The sequence below is a fragment of the Triturus cristatus genome, chromosome 2_1, assembly GCF_964204655.1.
Source record: "Triturus cristatus chromosome 2_1, aTriCri1.1, whole genome shotgun sequence".
In the NCBI taxonomy this organism is placed as follows: Eukaryota; Metazoa; Chordata; class Amphibia; order Caudata; family Salamandridae; genus Triturus; species Triturus cristatus.
The window spans coordinates 379,670,865-379,695,367 of record NC_140581.1 but is presented as its reverse complement, the minus strand read 5'-3'; positions in this window follow the sequence as shown (position 1 = coordinate 379,695,367).

Genomic DNA, 24,503 nt, shown 5'->3' with positions numbered 1-24,503 from the left:
ATGTCCTTGTATCCCACCTGTTTCTTCTGTAAAGCGCTCTGATACCCTCACGGGTCTGGTTCGCGCTCTATAAAACACTAAATAATTAAATAAATAAATATACTAGGGACTGACAAGGGTACCCCAGTATCCAATCTGGGATGTACCTAGGTACTGAGTACAACAGAGTAAGATAGAAAGCAGATAGACTTTGGTCCTGATTAACAGCATCACATCAAGCAAAAAGTGGGGGGAACCAGAAGAAGCAGATCCTACTTTCCTACAGTGTGCTCATGTAAGTGCTGGGTGAGGTGAATATTGTGAGTGAATGTAGTGTGAGTAGTATGAATGTAGGGTGAAAGGTGTGCTGATGTGAGTGCAGGGCGAGCTGCATGAGTCCAAGGTGAGCTTAAGGCCAATGTGAGCACCAGGGGAGAGGAGTGCTTACAGAGTGAGAGGAATGAGTGCAGGGTGAGCGATGTGAGCGGTGTAAATGCAGGATAATTGCTGTGATTGTGTGAGTAATGCTTGACCAGTGAGCCTGTGTGAGTGGAGGGTGAGTGGAGGGAGTGAATGCGGGCGCATGGTGAGAGGACTTAGTGCACAATAAGTGGTGTGTCCCAGTGAGTTTTGGCAGACTATCATGCCTGTGTGCAAACAGGGTGAACTATATGAGTGATGTGTGAACAGAGTGCCTGTCTGAGTGCAGGCAGGGCAGTGTGCTCGTGTGAGTGCACGGTGATAGAAGGTACAGAAGGGTAAGATGTACAAGTGACCCACGTGTCTACGTGAGTTCATGGTGAGCAATGTGCCTGTGTAAAAGAAGGGTGAGATGAGTGAATGGAGGGTTAGTGAGGTGAGTGCAAGGTGAGTGATGTACCCACTTGAGTTTGAGTGTGGGTGAAAGTGCAGTGTGGAAAGAATCAATGCATGGTACGTGATGTGCTTGTTTGAGATTGAGTGCGGAGGAATGGTGAGACTGCAGGGTGAGCAGTGAGATGACATGTGAGTGCAAGGTGAGCGATGTCCCCCTGTGAGAGTAGGGTGAGAGGAGTAAGTTGAGAGTGAGTGAGGTAAGTATAGGGCGAGTGATGTGTCCATTTAAGTTTGGGTACAGGTGAAAGTGCAGTGTGGGAAGAATCAATGCATGGTACTTGATGTGCTTGTGTGAGATTGAGTGCAGGGTGAATGGTGAGACTGCAGGGTGAGCAGTGAGATTTCATGTGAATGCAGGGTGAGTGGTGTGCTCATGGAAGTGCAGGATAAGAGGAGGGTGAACGGCAGGAGTGCATGGTGAGTGGTGTAAGTACAGTGTGATCACTGTGAGTGCATGGTGAGTAGTGAGAATGACAGATGAGTGGAGTGTCATGTGCATGCAGGGTGAGTGGTGTGTTTGTGTGATTGAAGGTTAAAAGCAGGGTGAACGTTGTGAGTGCAGGGGAAGTGCATGAGTGTATGGTGAGTGGTGTAAGTACAGAGTGATCTCTATGAATGCAGGGTGAGTGATGGGTCTGCAGGGCAGCGGTGAGAGTGACAAGTGAGCAGAGTGCCACGTAAATGCATGGCGAGCGGTGTGATTGTGTGAGTGCAGGGAAAGAGGAGGGTGAATGGCGTGATTGCATGTTGAGCAACGTAAGTGCAATGTGATTGCTGTGAGTGCAGTTTGAGCTTTAAAGCCAAAGGTGAGCAGTGAGAACGATGAGTGAGTTCTCTGAATGGAGGATGAATTCCCAGACACACTGAGTAACTCATCTCAGTTGGTGAGTGGGGTTTCAGATATAATTTAAAGGATTTCTATTATTACATCAATCAGGGATGGAGGGAGGAAGAAATAAATGATTTGTGGATCCTGCAACAAACTTTCAGCCTCTTGATATGGAAGAAGAATACTTTATTGTTTGATTAATAAAAATTATTACAATGGTGAACATGCATCACTAATAAAAAAAATTATGTTAAAAAATTGCTAAAATATTTACACGTCGAAAAGAAGGCAGGCATTATCTTAGTCCTGGGTTTTTGCTTACATTGTTTCCTCTTAGTTTTTTTAGAATCCACCCAAATGCGTCCATTTAGTGCATTTGTCCTGTCACATCAAAAATAGGAAAATGTAAAGTTCATCAATAAATAATTAAAAGGGAGGAGCCTAGCGCGCAACCAAGATGGCCGCGTAGGTGCGAGGCTCCCGAGGACCTCCGCGACCTCCTATCACTATCCTGAACATATCCTGTCCCAGATGAGGGGACTGTGTTGGTGAGCCCGAGCTGAGGTGGCGCCCGTTTTCCGCTTCCAAATCGGACCTCGGACACCGACTTTACCACCGATTGAGGTTTGCGGCCTTCTCCTAGCCGAACCCCGGATTTGCGTTGTGGGGCGATCCAGTGACGAAGTGAATAACAGCGGCGGGCAGGGCTTGGTGGCTCGCGGAACCCGCACTTTCACTTTCGCTTTCGTACCCTCCTTGCTGTCTATGCGAGGTTGGGTCACGGGGCTTTGTGTGTTGGTGTGGCCTCTCTGGGGGACCCCGCCTGCCCGCCGGCTGTGATCCGCCCCGCTGATCTGGGGTGGCACCCCCCCGGAGCCCGTGGACCGGCTTGCCTGCCCTTCACGACGTGGCTGGTGCGATCGGGAGACTGGGACCATGGCCACGAAACAAGATGGCGACCGGGCAAAGGTAAAATCGACCCGGCGTGGCGCAGCCCAACAGTCCAACAGCATGGATCGCTATACCCTCCAGAAGGGATCTCCTGAGGTGCCCCGCAAGTCTCCTGAGGGCCCTACTGATGCCCCCGACCTGCCCACGGATCTGACTCTGCGGGATGTCATGGGCGCCATCGCCGAGATGAAGGCCTCTGTGGGCCAGCGTTTTGACACACTGGCGCAGAAGATCGACTCGGTCCTCGTAGATGTTGGCCTGCTAAGGGCCGATCTCTCCAAGACCAACGACCGAGTTGATTCTTTGGCCCACACCGCATCGGGCCTTACGACAGATGTGGCGGCCCTGCAAACGGAGGTGCGCCGGCTTGCTCGGGCGAGTGCGCTGATGGATCGTCGCCTGGAGGACTCCGAGAGTCGGGCCCGGCGTAACAACATCCGTATCATCGGGGTGCCTGAGGGACGTGAGGAAGCGGCGGCGGACCTTTTCGTGGAGGACCTGATCGTCAACCATCTCCAGCCACGGGGGCTGAGTAAATTCTTTGCCGTGGAGAGAGCCCACAGGGTTCCCGGGGGAAGGCCTAAGGTCGGAGCCGCTCCGAGACCTCTCATCGCCCGGATTTTTTATTTTCGGGACAGAGACGCTATCCTGCAATCCTCCAGACTACAGGGACCGATTAGACTTGATAATATGGATATTAATTTTTATCCTGACTTCACCCCTGCGGTCCAGAAGCAGAGACTGAGCTTCCTTGGTGTCAAGCGCCGTCTTCGGGACCTAAACATCAAGTACGCCATGCTCTTCCCAGCTAAGCTGCGAGTGGAGGTGGAAGGTCGCACGCACTTTTTTGATCGTCCCGAAGCGGCCGGGGACTGGCTGGATACTCTGTCTGGAGATCGGGATCGGGGTGGCGGGGGGGGAGCGGCCGGGGGAGAGGGCTCGCCGGATCAAGACTGAGGGACTCATATTAGGCCTCGCTCGGGACAAAAATGATGCCACTTTTGACTATACGTCGGATTGCTTAATTTCCCCTCCTCTGGAGGTTGTGTGGGGTCTCTTGGGGGTTCTCCCTCCTCCTCTGGGGGTCTAGTTAGTTTAACTATCTATGGGGCGACAGGCACACTGCACATTGGGGGGGCTGTTTGGGCTCATGCAGGGGTGCAGGGAGGGGGGAGTTTTGTTGGGGTGGGTGGGAAGGGATGGGGCGTTGTTTGTTATTATCACAAGGCAACCCTTTTTTTGTGTAGGCTCTACTGTGCTCTCGGGGGGACGAAGGATGGTCTTTGTGTATGATGGGGGGTAGGGAATTGACTTTGTTGTCTTGGAACGTTAATGGACTGGGGGACAGGATTAAACGAGGTGTGGTCCTGCAGTATCTGAAGCGACTCTCGCCTGATGTGGTCTTCCTGCAGGAGACACACCTTATCGGCAATTCCTTCTGCGCCATGAATCGGCGTGGCTACCGCCTTGTGGCCCACTCGGGCTTCACGTCAGGCTCGAGGGGTGTGGGTATCATGGTAAAGAACTCGCTCCCGTTAGAAATTGATGAGGTGCTTCATGATGACAGGGGACGGTACGCTGTCTTGGCGGGGAGAATGGAGGGCAAAGTGGTTGTCTTTGTGTCAGTGTACGTCCCACCGGGGTTGCAGTCGACCACCTTTGCAGATCTGGGGCGCCTCCTCCTTGGCCTTCCGGGGGGGCTTCTGGTGGTGGGGGGGGATTTCAACGCGGTGGTTTCTGGAACTGTGGATCGTCACCCCCCTAGGGACCTCCCCCGGGCACAGGCGTGGCTATCCGGCCTCTTGGATACACTGGGATTGGTGGACTGCTGGCGCTTAAAACATCCCACACAGTTGCAATACACTTTCCACTCGGGGGCCCATGGTAGTCTCTCACGGCTTGATTATGTCCTTGTCCCGGCGGCCCATGTCGGGAGGGTGGGGGAGGTGCGCCATTTGGCACGGGGTATCTCGGACCACTCCCCGCTACTGTTGCATGTTGATGTCTTTCCGAGGGCTGCGAGCAGGGTGGTCCCAATCAATTCCTGGTACCTGCGCGACCCCACCATTCGCGCTGACTTGATTAAATCCCTCCAGCGCTATTTTGAGGAGAACGTGGGGTCAGTGCCTTCAGCTATCTCCCTGTGGGAGGCCTTCAAAACAGTACTTAGAGGGGAGGCCCTATCCCTTATTTCCCACGCCCGGAGGCGTGAGCGGGAGGAGGTGACCCGGGTGGAGGCTGAAATAGCGGAGCTGGAGGGAAATCTAGAAGATGGGGTGACGGACGCTGCACTACATGTCCTCCAGCTCAAGCAGGCGGCTTATAGAGCCCTAGTTACGGAGGCGGCCAGTGGCCTTAGTAGAGAGCAACAGGGGCGGCTGTATGATGTGGGTGATAAGGCTGGTAAACTGATAGCGTGGTTGGATAAAAAGGAAAGAGCGAATCGTGTGGTCCCGCTGATTGAGAAAACGAATGGTGTGTGTGTAACTGAACCAGAAGAAATTGTCTCCTGCTTCGCGGAGTATTTCCGCGAGGTGTATTCCCCGGTCTCTTCTTGCTCGGAAGAGGACTCCCGTGCCCTGCTCAGAGATATCGCACTGCCTTCCCTGTCCGGGGAGGACAGGGTGTCGCTGGACGCCGCTCCCACCTCCGACGAAATCGCCCTCGCCATACGCTCGGTCGCTTCTGGCAAGGCCATGGGCCCGAATGGTATCCCTATCGAGCTGTATAAGCTGCGACCGGATACATTGGCGCCTCACCTCCGCGCAATGTTCCTTGCGGCCCACTCAGTGGGCTCCCTCCCGCTTGACCAGCGTCTGGCTACAATCGTGGTGATCCACAAGGAAGGGAGACCTCGGGATCGGGTTACTTCTTATCGGCCTATCTCACTACTGAATGCGGAGCCCAAAATTCTCGCTAAGGTACTCGCCAATCGGCTGGTCGGTGTGGTGGGAGATCTGGTTCACCAGGACCAGTCTGGCTTCATTCCCCATCGCAATACAGCCCTTAATCTGCGGCGTTTGCATGGGGTGCTTGCGCGCGTCCCATTCATACGGGAACCGGCCATTTTGGCGTCCTTAGACGCCACTATGGCGTTTGATACGCTTGAGTGGCCATACATCTGGGCGATGCTTGCTAAGTTCGGGTTTGGCCCAGGATTCATCAGTTGGGTCAAATTGCTGTATGCGGGCCGATTGGCACAGGTGGTCGTGAACGGAAGAGTATCGGCCCCGTTCGAGCTGGGCCGGGGCACGCGGCAGGGCTGTCCCCTGTCGCCGCTTCTTTTTGCGCTTGCCTTGGAGCCCCTGGCGGAGTGGCTGCGGTGGGAGCCTTCCATCCGTGGTCTCCGTTGGACCCCCGAGTATGAGGATCGCGTATCCCTATACGCTGATGACATCCTTCTGTACCTAGCCTCCCCACGCAAATTGCTTATAGTCCTAGTTGATGTTTTACACTCGTTTGGTCGTAACTCCGGTCTCGTCATCAATTGGGCTAAATCGTGTGTGTATGTTCTCTCTGGGGAGGCTCCTATTCTCCCGCGGGGCTGTCCGATCCAGATCGCCCCGCAGGGATTTCGGTACCTGGGTGTCTTCATTACTCTGGACCCGGAGGCCCGGTATGAACGGAATCTGCTTCCCCCCCTCCAGCGTCTGCGGGTAGATGTCGCACGATGGCGGCGCCTGCCGCTTTCGCCGCTCGGCCGGGCGGCATTGTTCAAGATGATGTCTCTGCCGCGTTTTCTGTACGCTTTGCAGAACACTATGGACTTGGTCCCGGCGCGCTACTTCCGTGAGGTGGAGAGTCTGCAACGCCGCCTGTTCTGGGACGGGAGGCCGCGCATTGCTCTGGCTAAGCTGACGCTCCCATGGTTTGACGGGGGGATTGCCCTCCCGGATATTAAACGGTACTATTGGGCCTCCCAGCTCGCTGCCATTAACCATGGCCTCTACGGGCCCGCCTTAAACCCGGCTTTTGAAATGGACAAGATGCTCCTGCCAGGTGGCGACTACAATCGAGCGCTCTACTCTAGCGCGCCCGACGCTCGCCTGACGGGCCCCACGCGTGTCATGGTGCAAGTCTGGCACGCGGCCAATGCAGCTACGGGGTGGAAGGACCGTTTGACCCGGGCATCACCACTATACGCGTCTGAGCGGTTAGGTTCCCTGTGGACCTCTAAGGACTTTGAGAAGTGGGACATGATAGGTATCAGTAAAGTGGGGGATCTTTGGACGAGGGGAGGATTTAAAACGTTCGATATGCTGCAGACGGAATTTCAGTTGCAGGGCAGTGAATACTTCCGGTATTTGCAGGTCCGTCATGCGCTGGGTTCCGTCTTCACGGATGTTGCCTCCATCCCGGAATATTCCCCCCTGGAAGATAGAGTGCTGGATGGGCATGTCCCGGACAGCACGATCTCACTTATATATAAAAAGCTGATAAACGACCGCTCGGGCCTGTTGACTGCCCTTCGTGCGGCTTGGGTTGCCGACGGGCTGGAGTTGGACGACGAGGACTGGACCTCCGCGGTGGCCTCCCCGAAGGAGGTGGCCATACCGGCTCGCCTTCGCTTCGTCCAGCTCAAGATACTCCACCGGGTCTACATGACGGGGCCAAAGCTTCTGCGTATGGGCTATGCCGGAGATGGGTTATGTAAGCGTGGGTGTGGTGCTTTGGGGACCTTTATGCATATTTTGTGGGAGTGCCCGGAGATAGAGGGGTTCTGGCGTGGTGTACATGAGGTGCTGCGTCTGGTTACGCATGTGGCGCTGTTGCCTGAAGCGAGGAGATGCCTGTTGAATGTGTGGGAACCGACTGATTACTCAGCGCCGCAGACGTGGTGGGTGACTCTGGGATATATGGTAGCCAAGCGTGATATTGCTCAACTGTGGGGATCCCAGAGGCCCCCGACGGTCTCGGCCTGGAAAGAACACATGGACTGGTGCATGTTTCGCGAAAAAGTGGTGTATGTGGCGAGGGGTAAGCCTGGGACATGGGTGAAAGTATGGGGCCCCTGGAACGCCTACCGAGGGGGTATCTGTGCGCCACCGCTGCTGCCTGATCCCTCGCCAGCCCCATCCCCTTAGCCGACTCATTCCCCCGCTGCCGGGCATTGGGTTCCCCCAGTCCTCGCTTTGCTCTCTTCCCCCTCTTCACACTTCTGTGTATAGTTGGGATCCCCCCTCTTGGGGAGCACGTGCTGCTATTTTTGATTGTGGGTTGCCTTGTGGGTGTGGTTTTAATTTTTGTTGTTCTTAATTTAAAATGAAACCGCATAATGGGGCCTGGATGATGTGGTTTTCGACATTGTTATCTATTGAGAAATGCTCCTCCTGTAATACCACGTGTTCCATGTATATATGTCGTGTGTTCCTACTATTGCTAGCGGCCGGCCGGTAGGTTGTGGGCCCATACTTGTATACTTTTAAGACCTGTAATAAACGGTTTCAAAAAAAAAATAAAATAAATAAATAAATAAATAATTAAAAGACCTGGAAGTCTATATTTGTTCATAATAGTAAAATATTAACTTCATCTAGACAATAAGACTTTTTCAGGAAACGATTAAGAAACAGTTAAGAGCCGTGGTTGTCCGTTCTGATTTGGCGTCTGCTGAGGCCACAGGACCAGACATTGGTTCACGGGGAGTTGATGACCAATACCACTAATAGTGCAATTCCGTTTATAAGGTAAAATCCCTACATACAATAATTTAAAGGTTCCAGGGACACACAAGAAAGTAAAATAGTCCATGTGCAAAAGGCCGTAATCAACTGCTGTTGAGTGGTACAGAGGAGTGAGTAAATCAACGAAACAACATTGGACTTAATCCTCCCAATTATGATTAACAGTTGTTGGCTTACTAGCTCTCACTGTTTATAAATCTTTTTGCTGTTCTTGTGAGGAACTTGGTAAACAGGATGTTAAGCAGTGGGTTATCCGGGTTTATTGATGCAAGGATAGCTTGTAGACACGTGCGGATGCCAAGTTTGTTCCATTCGCTCTTCAGCAAGATCTTTCGATCATCAAGGAGTGCAGGAGAAAGACATACCACATGCTCGATTGTTTCCTTGCTACTCCCACACCCTTTCACGTTATGTTGGTATTTGTGTGGCGCCAACTTGGCAAGTGATACAGCAATAGCCATTCACCCATTCTGAGGGCCAAAAATCTTTTTTTCCACAGCACTGAATAGGTACATGACAAATGGGGTGCCACGGTCCCTGGCTTAAACCCTGATACGATTGTCCAGGCATGCTTACGTTGTGCCATTTGGGCTCAATCTGAGTGGAAAGACCAGAGGCGGACGTTTCTTTTGATGTGGATTTTAGGTGTCTGCTGCGATGGATTGGAGCTCCAAATTTCTTCTGCGTCCAGGAGTTTTAGAGAGTCTTGTGAATAACACCGGTATGATCTACCAAACTGACGGGCGGAGATTTCCTGCCACAAAAGGGCCTCCAGGCTTCCTTCTCTGGAGGTACGCAACTTATTGCACAGCCTGATGAACGCTCCAGCCCCTACCGCTTGATGATCTTGGAGACCAAACTCAAGACGTATTTGAGCGGGGGATTAACTTTTTATGAAGGCTCAACACTTGTTTGAAGATTCTTGTTATTGTTTTGTTCACTTGGCTGTTGTCTTTCCCTTGCATGATCTCCAGGCTATAGGTGAAGAAGTCGATGATTTTTGCCTTCATGACACTTATAAGTGGAGTCAGGCTTGGACCGGACAGTTGCTTTGCGAGGGTCTTAAATGCCACCTGGTTTGTCAAAGCTTTGGCTTTTACCTCGTCTCTATGTTTGGAGATACTCATATGAAACGGCCCTATCAACGCTTTTACCATTGTATTGCCAACCGCCACCTTGGTATTTCCTTAGCCCCAAGGTAATTGCCCTTGTTTTTGTTAGATTCAGTTCCAGTTCGTTTTCTGTGGTGTAAAGAGACAACCGATTGAGTAGTCTCTGCAAGCCGACCCTGGTGTGGCTGAGCAGGACAAGGTCATCCGCGTACAGTAAATTACTAACTCTTACCCCAGCGATTTTTGGAGGATGAGAGTTGACTTCATCGAGTGACTCCGACAGATCGGAAATGAAAGATTGAAAAGAAGGGGCGCCAGCACACAGCCTCTTGATATGCTTTTATAGGGTTGCCACCTTTATAAGAGAAAAATACTAGGCCTGGACTGGCGGAAACCCTAGGTATTCATTCGTAACATTACCTTTCTGCCTTTGTTTAATTATTAGTCAGGGGTTGTTAACATGGCTCTAGACAAATTTATTTTAAAGGTGCTTTCTGTTTATATTTGCAAATCGAAGTATGTACAAATATGGGCAAAAAATCCCGGCCTTAGCTGATGTAGCTTATTTTTAAAATACCGGTTTGCCGATAGAAAACCGGACCCATGGCAACCCTATATGCCTAACATTGCGTTATTTGCCAACATGAATCCTCCCACTGTGGCAGCAAAAGTACTTAACAAATTTAAGGAATAGGCAGAGTGGGCAGCAGGGGATCTGGGACCTGGTGTAAAAAAACCACAAAAATGTGTCATTAACAAGTAATCGGTCCTTTGAAAGTCCTGTGGAATCCTCAGAGACCGAGATAAGGCACCATCCACCGTCCATCACCCCACAGAAACTCAAGCTCTGACTGTGTGTGTCCTGAAACCTGCATCAGCCCGGGCTGAGGCACACAACGATGGGGGCTGAAGCCCCTTCAGCCCTATGGGCGTTGCGCTCCTGATCTCACCCATTCTCCCGCAACATCACTTGCACCTCCACTCCCACCCAGTTTGTTCCCTGTTCCCACTTCCCCCACAACCAGGCCTGCTGTCTTTTCTCTACCCTGTCTTTGCTTCTGCCTCCATGCCTGTTCTGTCCTCCCACTGCCTGTGAGAACTCCCAGTCCCACAGCAAAATACAGGGAGCTGTGGAAAGACTCCTGTTCTGCCAATGCATGTGTCTCATAGAAACAAAAGCTGGTCTGCACTGAAGGCTTCCTTTGTAACTTTACACTCTTCTTTTTGGTTCTATGTGAATTGAAGGTCCTTTTATTATAGTCCTTTATTACTGTATCATTGAAATGATAGAAGAACTTGAAAGAAGGCCCCTTGGCTATCTGAATTTCAGTTCACATAGAAAAGAAAAGAGGACTGCAATGAATACAAGGAAAGGAGCCTTCAGCAGAGACCACCGTTCATTTTTTAGGTGCATCTTGCTTTAATGTTCTAACGCTTTGTTTCCATGCATTAGCTTATTAAATCTAAACATACTGGCTTCACCAGTTCTTTTTTTCTTTTATTTTTTATCCACAGCTGGCATGTTTAATGTATTGATGAGGACACAACATTCAAGCCAGTCCTTTGGTATTGTCAATGCTTGTTTACAATTGCTGTTTTGATGAGTTAATCAATCAAATGTACCTTTTAGCTATCACTATAAATAAAGGACAACTGATCATGGTGGTGGCATATGGAAGGAACATCCACCTTCCGGTTGTGACGATGACACTGAATTGTCCAAGCTGTGCCCCATTCCAGCCCAACGTGCAGACACTGGAACAGAAGCAGGGGCACCAGGCACATTCAGGGTGTGCTCTGCTGTGCAAAACAGAAACTTAATGGGGGCACGAAAGCTATGTGTTCCCTTTTCCAGTATGGCCGCAAATGGAAATGCTTGGCTCACAACCAATCTGTATTTTCTTTTGTCCAAGTTCTGACTTCACAGGTAGTAGGAATCAGGGGCCGTATTATGGAAAGGGTGCACCGTCCCTGTTTTTGCCACGGCGCACTTTTAAACAGGTGCACCAGGTACAAAAAGGGACAGTGTGCCTTATCACAATAAATGTGCTGGCACCACATTCAGAGAAATATGAGCCAGCTGCTTCAACGCCACTCTGTGTTTCACAGTGCAGGTGGCATCCTGCTGGCACATTAAAGAAGGGAGAGATCCCCCGGAGGCAGCTGCAGTGAGTCACCGGGGCGACCCATGGGATCCCCTTCCTCCCATCCAGAGGGTTGCCTTCAGGAGGCGCACTACAGTGGTGTACGAACCCTTAGGGGGCTCTCCTCCAAGATACAACGAGGGCCCCCATCTCTCCTGTCACATGCTTAATATACCTCTTTATTTGCCCTCTAATATCCTCAATGCAAAAGCATTCCTTATTTACAATCCCAGTCAGGAAGTTTCAACATAATACCTTACTGCTTTAGAGACCTGGGGGCATATCAACAACAACCGGCGATAATTATCGCTAAGCGCACTTAGCGCTAGGCTAATTATCACTGGCTAGCGTGAATTTTTATCGCTGAGATAGCGTGCTATTAGCAACGCTTATCTCAAAAGCGATAACAATCCTAACGCTAACTACCTAACGTGAGATTATCGCTGGAAACCCAGCGATAATCTCACGCAATGTGGCGTTAGCTTGTTGATAGGGCCTCACAAACTTAGCCATGATATCCACCTTCCATAGGATATCATGGCTAAGTCAGTCTTGAAGCAGGCGTAAGGAAAGTAGCGATAACAGGGGTTATCGCTACTTTTCTTGCCGCTATGCTTCATAGCGTGGGGCTTGATGATAGGAGAAATGTCGCTTACTCCTGTCATGTCAGGTCAGGAACGCCCACTTTGCATCTCATTAGAGATGCAAAGCTGGGCGTTAAGATTTCGTGCGCTAAAGCAAGGTTTCACGCGTTAGCGTGACCTTGCTAATTAGGCGATACAATTATCGCTGCTTTTCGGCTGAAAACGGCCGCAAAAGCGGAAATAATTTTCTATTGCCTCGTTGCTGATATGCCCCCTGGTTATTGAGAGAGGTGAGAAATCATCACGCTTCATGAGACACCCAATCATCAAGCTTCATGATTATACCCAATCATCACGTGTCATGCTCATACCCAATCATCACGCTTCATGATTATACCCAATCATCACGTATCATGCTCATACCCAATCATCATGTGTCATGCTCATACCCAATCATCACGCTTCATGATTATACCCAATCATCACGTGTCATGCTCATACCCAATCATCACGCGTCATGCTTATACCCAATAATGCTGCTGGCAACCGTCAGTCTGCAATATCAAGTCTGTAAATAGCAAAGCACTGACTTTTTGAAAGCACCGAGAATGTACCTTTGTCCTGCAGAAGTCAAAAGTTCAACTCGAGTGCAGTTTTGGATACAAGGCCAAGGAACCAGTGACCCCTTTTAACCCTTTCACAGAAGGTTTGCGATGCCCAAGAGAAGCATTACGATCAGCAACAGTAAAAGCAGCAATGTTGGAAGGTTCCCTACTTTCAGCTCTGTGGAAAAAGGGCTTCCACGAGCTGGTGCTTTTCAAGCCATGGCTGGGTCTCAGGGGGCCACCCCTTGAAGGAGGCCCACCGTGGGGACTACGGGGTCCTATATTACACCCCTGGCACACTGACAATGCGCCACCTTTTTGTGGCACAATTTGAGTGCACCTCCCAAGGACCTGTTTGCGTCTGCACCTGTGTCTGCAATGTGATGTGGGCACAGTGATTCCCTCATTTAGGGAGCACCTTCTCATAATTGCGTTGATACTACATGTGCGCCAGCAGTACCAGTATTACAGAAGAGTAACAGTATTACAAAAGAGTACCAGCATTACAGAAGAGTATCAGTATTACAGAAGAGTACCAGCATTACAGAAGAGTACCAGTATTACAGAAGAGTACCAGTATTACAGAAGAGTACCAGTATTACAGAAGAGCACCAGTATTACAGAAGGGTCGCACACGCATGTGCCACCCCTTCTTTAATACCATTGTGCCTAGGGGGCGCACAAAGTTGGCACACAGCCCCTTGCATACCCGAGGCATAATGTACAATATGGCTGCAGATGTCGAAGTGAGTCCAGCTGGACTTTTTGCACCTTGATGGCAGACTCAACAGCTTATCATATGATACTAAGATATCCTTGGCTGTCACTTCACACGTTGCCAAGATATAAGTTGTGCTCAGTCATTATTTTGACCTCTCTCAAACGCAGTTTCTACATATACGATATGCAAGCACCTGTGTGCTGTCAGGAATGACTTTCTATGGGAATTACTCCAATAGTGACCAATTATACCTAACACAATACAAGAGGGATAGATTTTTGCTTCTTAATTACTGTTTACTAATCCGCATATTTTCCATACACCTAATGCATTTCTTGGGGGGTTTATGTTTGATTTCATTTGTGCTGTGCCTATCCTTTGTTAATTGTAAAATGGCAAAAAAATTCTTAAAGAAAATAATAATTTGATTCTTGGGCCTCCACGTTATCTGTAATGCTCTGTAGCAGGCATATTAACCCAGTAATCTATTTTATGATGATTTAAACCTGTGGCTAGAGATTGAGGACAGATATTTCTCCAAGTGCTTTAAACCTTTCTACCCTATGCTATACTCCGCAGCAGATGAGGTAACCCCTTAGGCCATCTCACAATGCAGTCTGTTGGTGAGTATTTAAGTCAACAGGGTTTTCCTGAGACATTTTATCGTGATGTCATTTTCTTTTCGGGCAGAGTTTGGAAAAATAATGCATGTGAACTGATGGACCATACAATGACAGTGAATGACTCTGATCCTCGTGGCTTCATCCCTTATGACTACACACTTCCCTAGCACTAGATTCCATCCGCACCCATATACATGGCTTCCTGTAGTATTTTTTTCTATTTTTATCACTACCTCATCATCTTAACCATTCTTTAATAGATCATTCGAGACTACAATCCGAGTCCCCGCATTCCGGCATTCCAGACCGCTAAATTCAGTGCATTATTTATTTTAGCTATTGTTTAATTATCGTAAGTCTCACAAAGCAGACTCAGAGGAGCACGTGTACATGCTCCATCATCTTTCCGTTAAAACAAGATCCGAAATCATGTGAACTCTTCCCTCGACCGCCACAAACTAATTCTGGGAAGTCATCCAGAGAGTTTGGTTTGCCAAGGAGGAAGCGGGTCAATGCAACAGGAAAGCGGTGCCAATATAGCTGCAGCCAAATCAACGGTAAATATTATTCTGCAGGCCTTAAGATATGTTCTCGAACAATCGCCGATCTTGTTGACTTTCGAGGGGTAAAATAACTTTCAAGCAGTGAGTCTTGTTTTCTCTCACATCTGCTTCGAAAACAATGCCGGGAGTTATTCTTTCTCTTTGCAAGTGGGTAAAGGTCTTGTTTGCTTTAGACTGTAAAAACGGTGTTTGTGGTTACCAAACACATAAGTCTCGCGTGCAACTTGTTTGTTGATGTTTGTAGATTGCCTGGGTGGAATGAGGCTTGACCATTGATGAATAATTTTGCAGTTCAGCTCATGAACCACAGGCCTCATTTGGCGGCCCGTAATAGCTCCTGCAGTATTTTGACACGGTAATACCGCACAGAGGTAATACCTATCCTCCGTGGTGCATATGAGGTTACTGCACTGTTCGCAGTTCCGCACCTCAGATTGGGGTATAACAGGGTAATATAGCAAATGTTCATCATTCAAGGAATTAAAGCTGGCAATGAAGCCTTTTTCCCTGCATAAGTACCGCCACATTTTACCAGTGGCGGCTCCTCCGCAATGGTGGAGGTGCGTCACCCCACTGGCTCAGAGCCAGCAGCTGAAAAATAAAATATTTTATTATGGTTTAATTTTTAGCTGTTGGCTGAGCCAGCATGTGTAGGGAGAGTCGGGCCAGGCCATGGCAGATGGGGCGCAGTCATGTGCACTGCTAAGTCTTAGGCCGGCCAAACAGACATGCGCAGTTAGATTTCTCCAACCCAGCTGTATTGCACAGCTTGGTTGGAGAAACAGCACAGACTCCCTGTGCCTGAGTGAGCATTAAACCAGCCCACTCAGGCCAATCCCTGTGCTGCTCTCCTGTTTATTGGTAATAGCATGAGAGCAGCACGGGGATTCGATGGGGAGTCTCTGATGCTGTCCCAGGGACTGCTGGGAGCAGGAAGCAGAGGAGCACCAAGGCACACGGCGGCCGGCAGTATCAGGTAACCCCCTGGCTTCTGCTCCACCACTTTTAAGGTCAAGCCTAGCGGCAGCGCGCATGCACTGCTCACTCTGCGAGGCATACTGTATTAGAGTATGCACTGGAAGCCCCGCCAACTCTCCTCCCACATTTGTCATTGGCTTTTGTCATTGTACTTCTTAAATGCTGGCTTCTAATTCCTAAATAAGCTTGTTAGTCCCTCCTTGGTACCGACTTGTCTGCATTTGTTACCGCCCATAACAACTGGACCTTTTACTTGGCTTGCTACACGGTCTGCATTATAAGTGGGTGAGCACTATTTTGTTTATTGACACTAATGGGGGCTTTTCTTTGTATTTGCATGCTGAGCGCGGTGCCCGCTTCAGGGACACTGCGCTTGGTTTAATTTTTTAAAAAAACCTCAATAATAAGCACAGCACCCGCTTCAGGGACACCACATTCTCTTTTTGTTTTTAACTTTCATAATAAGCGCGGCGCCCGCTTCACGGGCACCATGCTGAGATCGCAGCACCTGATATGCTGCCAGGAGCAGCTGCTGCTATCAACACGCTTTGGTTTCTTTGCTGCCCAATCCCTCAGCCAGTCCACGCTCGCCTCCTCTATTGGCATCCACCCTTCCCCTCGCATGAGGGAGCGAGGCTTAGGGGCAATGAACATGGCAGAACAACCGGTTCCTCCAGTGGCAGCTCAGGTGAACGGGAGCATGCCCGTGCTGTTCTGCTTCTCGGTCTTCACCCGGCCCTCTGCCGTGCCGGATGGCTACGGATGTGAAGTGCTGATCCAGGAGATTCTCAGTTTGTACACAGACCAGATCATCGTGCGGCTCTTGGCAATGAGTGGGGCCATACATCGACCTGCCAAATGGCTTCTTAGTGAACGAGAGGTGCAAAGTGCGAGTTGTGCCCCTGCAGATCCAGGTGAGCACCCACCTTGTCCTAGCGATGTCTTTGTGGGGCCTGACAGTTCCCTTAAGACCCACCTTAGTGCCCCCAGTGTTCAGGTCTGCCCCGCACCCATGACCAGATGGTCCTGTAGTGTCATGTGCTCACTGTCCCCTAAACCAACCTCCTGTTCCCCTTCCTGAGTGACATCCTTGTTAGTGAACACTCACCTGCATATTTTAGAAACAAGCATTTGTAATGCAATACTTCTCGCATTTGCGAGATTTTTAGCTATTGGCATTGTAAATGACAATGCCTTTTATTTATGTCTTTAAAAAAACTGCAATAATAAAAGGCATTGCCATTTACAATACCAATAGGTCAAAGTTTCTAAAATGCGAGACCTATTGCATTGCAAATGCTTGTTCTTGCGTTGGCCGCTACTGCATTTTACCAAGTGAAAACCAGAAGAGGAAAAACGAGCAGGCACATAATTACCTATACACTTGGAATTCTGATTCAGGTGCATACTCCAGCAGCAAATCTTACCAGCCTAGTAGCATTATACATGTCAACAATTGCATTGGTCCCCACCAAGGAATTCAAAAAGACTCTATGTACTGCAAGAGAGAAACTCAAGTTGTTTCTGGTGTAACTTGGAGGCCCATTGTTATATATGCTTTTACCCTCTTGTCCCTATACCTTCCCATCCCATCATGGTTCTTTCCACCTGTAGAATACTTAGGTTGGAGCACGATACTGTCAGTTACCGAGTTAGAACTTGATGGATGCAGCGCTCTCACATGCGTTGCATACCTAGTCCTTGAATAAATAAAACCTCTACTTTCTGAGTTTGAGCGCAAAGTAATTTCAATTAGAACGTTGGATTATTGGGAGATCCAATGAAGACAATTAAGTGGCTCAGGGCTACCAATGGCTGGTACAAGCCTTCTGTGCCACCATTCCAATGTTTGTCTTTCTGTTTCTCCCTTTTTAATTTAGAACACTCTACCATCAGTGGGTACAATGTTCTAATAGCGTTATAGCCCTTCTGCCTCTGGCTATGCTGGTTGTTAGAGGCCTCCTCCCTTGTTGTAGGTTCAGGGACTTTAGCAACTGTATAATCTCTCGGCAGCGGGGTAAAAGGCTGTATTGTTATACTCATCTACATTGTTATGCTTCCCCCATGTAAGCTGATCCCATGGATATGATATGCAGAGAGTGGCAGCAAGGAGCAGCTATTTGACAAAGCATATTTCCTGCATACCCCCATCTTCTTCAAAAACCTTTCCCTTGTTCACTTGTTTGAAATATATACAAACTCTTTGTCCTGTGGCACACCACCACTTCCTTCTGCGCTTCCTAAAATGATGCTGCCCACATAAGGCAAATTTAGGTTGTTTTATTTAGCACTGAGATAATTTAACTCTGACCAGATCTCCTATTTTAACATTAAGTGCCTCATTTATAAGTTGTTGTCATAGGACAGCACAGCAAAGCTCTTTGCTGCACTGCCCTATGTCAAAAGAAAAGGGCAGTAATGTGTTGCATCTATGAGATATGGCGCATTCCTGTACTTTCCACTGCACTGACGCACAATTGGCTGTCTTGCGACAATGCAGGCACCCTTGCACCATGGTGCAAGGGTGTCTGCTTTGTAGGAATGATTGTTTTTGTGCAGGAAGGGGCATACGAAATTCATGGGTTTTGCATGGGAACACCCACCGCAATGCCCATGAAACTTCTCTTTGATGCAGAGTAAGGCAATGCAGCGACTTGCGCTGCTTTGCTTTACTCCATTTCTACGAGGCCATGAAAAGTCATGCAAACAGGCTTTGTGGGGCCTCGTAGATATGTGTCTGCACGATGCCCCGCCGGTGCGTCAAAGAAAGTGACATACCGGTAGCACAAGTGGGTTGTAAATAAGCCCCAAAATTTCCTGTCAGTTACTCCTTCATACCATTTTTAAACACGTTGGTGCTTCACACCTACATCACAAATTAATTTCAAAGACACACCCTTGTTCATCAGCCAAGGTTTATTTATCTTATTTCCAGGAGATCTTCCCCTCAACACCTCAAAATTTGAACCATTTGTATCAGTATTGGGAGTGCTATGATTTGCCCACAATAAACTTCTTAATTCAAACACCCAACCAAGACCACTAATCAAAGATAACTGAATGTTTTCCTTAATGACCTTGTTACACCTCTCCCTCCGACCATCACTTCTGGGATGATAAAATGATTGCAGATTATTATTGCTTACCATTTCCTCTGGAATTTCATCTCTCAAAAAGAATGTCTCAAAGTTGCAGAAACTTAGTTGTAGTTATACTGTCCACCAAACTCATTTCAGGCCACCGAGAATATTAATCAATCATCACGATACCAAATTTGGTGTGACTGCCACAAGCACAACAAGCATTGGCATAGCCAACAGGTCTCGCCTTTGGGACCTTATAAGTGTTTAGCCATGCAACAGTTGATGTTGTTGCACCAAGGATATTGTGCTGCATAACTAAATACTTATAATGTCCCAAAAGCGAGACGTATTGGCTATGCCAATGCTTGTTAATCCGGTGGCTGGGCGTCAATGGTTCAATGTGACATCAGGTAGCCCTGACTAACCAGTGTAATACTTTGGTGCCTATTAAGAGATGGGGTTCTCTGTGTAAGCCAGTAATAGTTAAATGGATTCTGTGAGGCAGTAAGGGTGTTTTTCTCACATCAATGCCGCTATACTGTTGTAAAAAAAAACCTGAACATTATCCTTTTAACTTTAGTAATACATTTGTGAGGTGTTTATTACAGCAAATGTGCGCGCGCACAAGAGTCCCCGCTCCTCCCACCCCTCCCCCCTGTGCTTCCATCAAACTTCCTCACCCGGAGCACTCCTTCTCTAATTAACTGAAATTGTAGTGCACGGATTAGGTGGAGGCGTGGGTGTCCACTAAACAGCCTTCTTTATTGTGGAAATGGACACTGAGGGGGCGCAAGGAAAGCGGGACCCAGACTGCGCTTTCACTTTCTTGCTCCCTGAGATCTAGGTTTAAAGTTGCTAAAATTCCCAATGTGGCAATCTAGCAAACATTGACTGCAGCCCCTGGTGCGTCCTCATGTGTCATTCTTGCTTCTACAAGTGCTGGTAGGAGTCAAGTGTCAGTGAGAACACACTACAGCATCTCTTAGACATTTGTGTGTTTCTTCAGTTAGCTGGGTAGAGTGAAGCCATTTGAAATTAAGTACCCCAGCCCTCTATGGCTTTCCTGTCCCATGTGCATATTTGAACACCAGAAGGTTCATTCCCTGTGATGTCCTAACAGTGGATAGACTATGCTAGGTAAACTAAGTCATTTACTCCCAGTGACACACTGGTCCCCATTTAGCATCTGTGGTCCTGTTCAGCTGTAAGACACCGGACTCATGCTGTCTTCACGCAGTTTATGTACTCAGAAAAAATGACATTGAAGTAAAACTGCAGCAAATGCTCTGTTGCAAATTTGGGCTTCTTGTGTAACAGGAAATAGAGCACACATATTCTGCTACAGCCCATGATTCTTCAATAATCCCTCACCAGGGAAAAATACTGCAAAGATACTGTACAAACTGCTCGGTTTTTACTTTTACCGGATAAATAGCATGGTGCATGATTAAAATGTATCAAAACTGACCTTGAAATATTTCCTTTTGTAAAATAAAAGGGGAAACTGATTAAGGGGCATATCAGCAAGGGCCAGTGATAATTATATTTTAGCGCTAGGATAATTATCGCCGGCTATCGTTGCTTTCTATCGCGGAGATAGCGTGCTATCAGCAACGCTTATCTCCAAAGCGATAGAAATGCAAGCGTTAGCTGGAAAACAGTGTGATTATCGCTGGAAATCCAGCGATAATCGCACTGTGACCGGCGATACCTTGCTGATAGGGCAGGGTGGTTTTAGCCATGTAATCCACCTCCCATTGGATTACATGGCTAAGTCAGAACTAAAGCAGGCGTAAGGAAAGTAGCGATAACCATGGTGATAGCGTGACCTTGCTGATATAGTGATAAAATTATCGCTGCTTTTCGGACGAAAATGGCCGCAAAAGCGGCGATAATTTATTATCGCCGCCTTGTAGATATGCCCCTTAGTTCCCAATTTGGCCTGCACTTTCAGCAAGCGAAAGCTGACACCAAGATATTTCTTATTACGTACATGCAAACATGAGCAAATTCAGGGGCATATTAACAAGGGCTTTATCTCCGCTTTTTTGGCTTTAAAAGCCAAAAAAGTGGTGATAAGACTTTCGCCCTATTTACAAGAGGGTGCTGACATGCATAATCATATGTTAGCACCCTTTTTCCCAACGCCTCGCTTTGCATCTCTAATGAGATGCAAAGTGGGCGTCACTGGGCAGTACAGCCTTGCAAATATCGCGATATTTACAAGGCTGCCCCAGCATTTTAGCAGATGTTGTCGCACTTTAGAATTTGGGACCGCGTAGGAGGCAGGGCCCTACCCCTGTCTATCTCGGTAATAGTGAACCGCGAATGGTTAATGCGGTATGTACAAGTGCTTTGTGTAACGTTTTAGCTATGAATGCACTGTGTATACGCTATTTCACATCACTACGTGGGTTCCATTTTGTATCGGTGGCCATCTTATGGTTGCCCTCAAATAGGCTATATAGCATGAAGCGAAAACGGGCCTTTTAGAGCACATGTGCCTTTCTTTGACTTTTCTGTGACCTGGGCAGCTTGGCTCCGCCGCCCCAGGTCAAACTGGTCTCACGAGTTCCCCGTCCTCTGGCCACCTGTGATTAGCATCAGGGCTTGACACACCATAAAGTCTTTTCATCCTACACAAGCCTCCGGCTAATCTCTTTCACACCTGACTGTTCCTGCTTTATGGCTTGTTTCCCAAAACAGGAGATGCTCATGTTTATTGGGGCCTATCGATATCTGATGTGGGATCTGAGCCTTGCTGGGTAAATAATTGCGGGCTGGCTTAACTGGAATGTGGGATGGTCATCATGCCTTTTCGTTTTGTAATGTATACTTTAAATGACCATACCATAAACCTAGGAATGTATGCCTGAAGCAGGAAATTCTGTATTTAAGGAGAAGCCCGTTTCTGTGATTTTCAGCAGTCTCCTGAGAACATACACGCTGTTGTACTTCTAGGATACCTGTAATTGGTCTGCAGCCAATAAACTGATCTTTGACTTCACCCAGAAGACTCTGTGTTTCTGTAGGTCTGAAACAGGAAGAACCCCGAAGTCATAGGGTGTGTTCCCCTGCACCGCTGGGCTTAAAATACCCAGTACTTCAATGTTAGTTTTTGGAGAAAACCGCTGTTTTCTCCAAAAACTAACGTCTGCTAAAATCCTGACTTACTCATCCCTAACATAGGGGGTGGATTATGCTGCTACGACCACGGGGTCATATCAGCAAGGTTATCGCACTTTTGCAGGGAACATCGCTGGAAAACCAGCGATGTTCCCTGCAAAACAGTGATTTGCCCCGCTATCTCTGGAATTTTTATCGTCCTGGAGCAACGTGTTGTTGATAACGCGCTACCAGGGCGATAAATTCCAGAGATAGACAGCGATGGATAACAAAGCGCTAAGCGTGCTTTGCGTTATTCATCGCCGTTCCTTGCTGATATGCCCCTCAGTATGTTCCATGTTTTGCCCTGGTGCAAAAATGTATGTAAGAAATGGAGCAAACTATTCCCTGATCAGAAAAGAATTATTAAAACAAGCAGTGCTTTATTTTTCCGCCAGTACAAAATGTATGCAATCATGGCAGTCCATGTCGACTGTAATGCGGAAAGCTTAACTGAGGAACAGAAAAAAAGTTATTTGGGAAAGGAAGTGCTCACAACAGAAGAAAAAACTTAACACAAAGAAGCCTTTAAAAAGGGCACAGTGAGCATCGGAAATAGGGGCCAGAGGTCCAGGAGGACGCAGGACCAATGAGTACAGCCGAGGCAAGAAAAACTTTAAATGCTCCTGTCCTGTGATCCATCTGAGCAGGGCAGGATGCCAAGTCCAAGTCCTAATAGCCTGAACTGGCTCAGCGGGCTCCGACAGTTAAAGGTTTGATAGGGCTTGGCTTTAAAGACCTTCGAAGGATGAAATGAGGAAAGGATTGATTCCAACTTGAGACCTACAGGTCACCGCTGGTGTTCAGCCCCAGGCTAAATAGTCTGGGCGCTACAAGTGCATCGGATCGGGGGAAATTCTCGAATGAGAAACACAAGCAAGGCTCAGGGTAACCCTGTAACTCCTCCAGGCAGTCCCTGCCTCTTCGCAACTTAATTAAAGAGCAGAAAATAGGTTCTCAGAAGCGCTTCCAGGGAAGTTATAGCTAATTAAGTTAAAGTGGAGAGTGTGTTGTAATTTGAAACTTGTTTCTATGTCCAGTATTGGAAAACACTGACCACTCACGGCTATCGGTACCACAATCCACTCCCGGCACATCACAAACCTCACTTTTGGCATAAACCAGCCGTGCTCTCATTAGGGGCTGCACTCTGAAAGATGGCGCGGTGTGATAGAAGGAAGCCACAATTGTACTCTACAGACACAGGATCAAATGTTCTTCCACCCACACTGGATTTGTCAAAACAATTCACAGTACAAGAATGTGCACTATTCAGACAAGTTGTGCACCAAATGAAAGAAAATTGGCATCGGCAGTCACGTTTGAACAATCTAGCGCCGATACTAGCGCTGTACAGAAAAAGAGGGTGCAATAAACCCTGAACTTAGACTCTAAGCCCCCATATTTAAAAGGGGTTAGAGTGCTTTCACACAAGATATCAATGTGGCAGTCAAGAGGTTTAAAGAGGGGAACTGCATAGCAAGAGCAGGATTGTAGAAAAAAGTGAGCAAACCCCTCCCATTCAATCGAGTCTATTTAAGAGTCCAGGATGTATGGACTTTAGTGGGAGCAGCAACGGAGAGCCATAGCCGTGTGTTAAAATGAGAAGCGGGTGGGGCTGGTAACTTAAGCAGCGTTGAGACAATCGCAGCATATGAAGGAGAAACAACAAGGGGGGGACGCACATGACGGCGAGCACAGCAGGTGGTGGCAGGGAGAGAGCAAACCAGGATTAAGGCTGCTGAACACGTTACGATCAGTGTGCGAAGAGGTCAATTAACTCACCTCTATATCTGATCCTGCTTAATCGGACCGTGGAAGTGAGTCTCTAAAATCTCAGCGTATAACTAAGGGGAGACAAATCAAGTATCAAACGGCAGACCCAAAGCCAATGGGTATGCATCGAGAGAATCAACTCACCTCATAGTCGAGAAACCATGGTACTAATTAATACAGCTGTAAATACCTTCCATAAAGGCGAAAACGTAATATACACTGACGGAAACAAGAAACAAAGCTGGAACTGCAACCGCAAAGATCAAAGATGAAGTGCGGCAGCCGGGAACTAAGCAGTGTTTACGTGAAGGCTTTATGGCACGCGGGGGCTTGTTTTCTTTTTGTTAAGCTTGTGCGTGATGCGTGTTTTCCTGAAGTTTGTGCATGATGATTCCATGGTTTTATTTTTAAAATGTGCTAACTTGTTTGGATTGTCAGCGTGACAAGTGCCATAAAGGCTTCACGTAAAAACTGCTTTGTCCCCGGCCGCCGCACTTCATCTTTGATCTTTGCGGTTGCAGTTCCAGCTTCGTTTCTTGTTTACAACAAGCGCCATATGGGACAGGATCAGCATCGCCATCGGGTACCCTAGCCAGAGGAATGGGGGCAGTGACAGCCACGCTCAACACTGGACTAAATGAGCAGGCACAGTGCAGCATGGCAGCGCTGAAAGTTTCTAGGTCCGTGTAGGACACAGTGTTGGACTGCAGCCAGCAACAGAAATCACACAGCACAGCATTTGTGAAGCGGGGCCACGCTCACATTAAAAGTAGAAATCATCAATATTTCGTAAGGTTTTCGGAAATGTTTACTTTGTGCGCGTGATCAAT